Consider the following 2,759-nt stretch of genomic DNA (forward strand, 5'->3'; position numbering starts at 1 on the left):
TTATCTTTTCCTTTAAGAATATATCCCATTTTCCTATTGTTTTTATGCCAAGTAATTCTAAATTTTGTCCTTGACATTATGAACCTTGTTTTGGAGTTTCTGGATTCTGTTTTATTCCTCTCTAAAGTGGTGAGGCTTTTGTTTAGCAAGAAGTTAACTTAGTTTGAAACAAACTGAAAACTTTGTCCTGCAAATAGTGGGTAACAGCTTGAATCTTGCCTCAGTTCTTTTATCTGGAAGAGTAGAAGGATATTCTATCTTGAGTTCTTTTATCTGAGCAGTTTGCATTCTGTCTTTGTTATTCAAATTGAATTAGGGCTTAGCCAGAGATTGTCTGAGTTTATATACAGAGTTTAGAGTTCTCTGGTTCTCTTTTTTGGAATTCCTCCCTCATTCTCTAGCTGCCCTGGGCTCCTTTCTCTTGGTTTCTCAGGCTAGAAAGATAGCAGGCTTTGTATATGAATTTTTGCCACCTTGTACCACACCACAACTTTTGTCTGTCCATAGGTCAAAGCCGCTTGAAATGGGAAATGCATTCTGTATTGGTTACTTCCTACACATTTTGATTCTGTGTGCTTCTGTCCACTCTCTTGACTCCTCAGGTTGTTGTTTTACTGTCTGGAGTTTCCAGGTGTTACCTGTGGAAAGGTCAACCTGTTATAAGTCTACTTCTCCATACTAGAAGAGGAACTCTCTAAATCAAAGTAATAAAAAAATTAAATTTTTGCATATAAATAATAAATTATAAGAATTATGCATGCTTGGGGTGCCTGGGTGGCTCAGTTGGTTAAGTATCCGACTCTTGGGTCTTGGCTCAGGTCTCCATCTCAGGGTCAATGGTTCAAGCCCTGTGTTGGGGGTGGGGGTGCGCCTGGGTGGTTCAGTTGGTTAAGCATCCAACTCTTGATTTTGGTGTCTCAGGTCATGATCTCAGGGTCTGGCTCTGTGCTGGGCGTGGAGCCTGATTAAGATTTCCCCTTTCTCTCTGTTCAGTACCCCCCCCACCCCACTCTCTCTCTCTAAAAAAAAAAAAAAAGAAAAAAGAATTATGCATGCTTGATCTAAGGATTATGTTTCTGGCATGTGTGTTTAAGAGAATTTTCCCTCTACTTGTCCATTCCTAACCACCATTTTACTATCATAAGAGAAGTTTATTTTCTTATTCTGCTTCAGATTGTCTAATAAACATCCTTTGATAAGCTGATAGGCAACAGACCTATAGATCCAAGTCAGTGCTATTCAAATTGTGGTTTGCCAATCAGTGCCTGTACATGAACTATTTATTGCCTGTCCATGATGAGATGAGAGCAGAATTGAGAATATGTGCTTAGGAACCTTCATGTAACTTTCATGAAGTCATTTTAGATCCATTACTTATAAGAAAAAAAATTGGCCTTGCATATTGCATGCCTTCAGGTTTTGTTTAAGTTTCATTTATTTAGTAATTAATTCTTCTATTTTAAAAAAACATTGGTTGATGACAGCTTGGAAATTAAAAACAAAACACTTGTTCTTCCCACAGATCATCTGAGAAACACTGGCCCAGATTTCAAATAAAAAAATTACTTTTGGGAAGGTCTTAAGTTAACCATTTAATAGGAGAGATTGAAAGAGGACTTCAACTACCTCCATTTTGACCTCAGTCTATACCTTTTAATTGATTAAGTTCCTCTTTCCAGCTTATTTCTTAACTCAGGCAAAAGACCCTGTGGGCAAAGCATCCCCGGATTGGGAACAGAAACTACCCACTTAAGCAGTAAGGACTGTCCAGAGCCAGCAAGACTCTGCCCATGGTCCATGACTGACTCCAAGATAATGATCAATTTACTTTACTGCCCACCTGCACATACCCACCAACTTTGAAGTATTTTCAGCACTTTGAGATAGTTGAGAGGATAGTCTGCTGTTTTCCCAGTGTTGACCTCACTGAAATAAATTCCTTTCTTGTTTCACCACCGCTAGTTTCTCTGCCTTTGGATTTTGTCAGCTCGGAGTGGCTGAACCTGGTCTGTTTGGGATCCCCGGAGCCAGGTGCTCTTGCACACCTGTACCCCGGCTGCAAGATGAGCCTATGCTGTAATTTAATTTTAGCAATAGTTCCTGAAGACCTGGGATAGGCTAAAGTGTTCTGTTAAAAGACAAGAAAACTGGGGCGCCTGGGTGGCTCAGTGGGTTAAGCGTCTGCCTTCGGCTCAGGTCATGATCCCAGGGCCCTGGGATCAAGCCCCACATCGGGCTCCCCACTCAGCGGGAAGCCTGCTTCTCCCTCTCCCACTCCCCCTGCTTGTGTTCCCTCTCTCGCTGTGTCTCTCTCTGTCAAATAAATAAATAAAATCTTAAAAAAAAAAAAAAAAAGACAAGAAAACTGAGGTGCAGAAAGTCCTAATCAAGGTGATTTCTCTTGGGTATATGACACAGCAGCCAACATGTCAGAAAAAGAATTAATTTAACTTTCAGCTGAGATTAAAGTATTCTTTGCTTGTTATTCATTCTCAGAAATCACTGCTTTAATATTTAGAAGTAAAATGTAAGTTCAGAGGAAGAACAAATAATAATAGCAACACATCCTTTGACTGAGATCCTTCTGCGCAACCAACTCTGTACAGGGAAAAACAATCCTTTTATGTGGATATTTTTATTCCCATTTTAGAGATGAGAAAGCAGTGTTGGAGAAACAACTTAATTGAAATCATGCAACAGAGTCAGGATCCCAATTCAGATTTGTCTGGTTCTAAAATCTCTACACTAACATTACTGTT

The sequence above is a fragment of the Phoca vitulina genome, unplaced genomic scaffold, assembly GCF_004348235.1.
Source record: "Phoca vitulina isolate PV1807 unplaced genomic scaffold, GSC_HSeal_1.0 scaffold34, whole genome shotgun sequence".
In the NCBI taxonomy this organism is placed as follows: domain Eukaryota; kingdom Metazoa; phylum Chordata; class Mammalia; order Carnivora; family Phocidae; genus Phoca; species Phoca vitulina.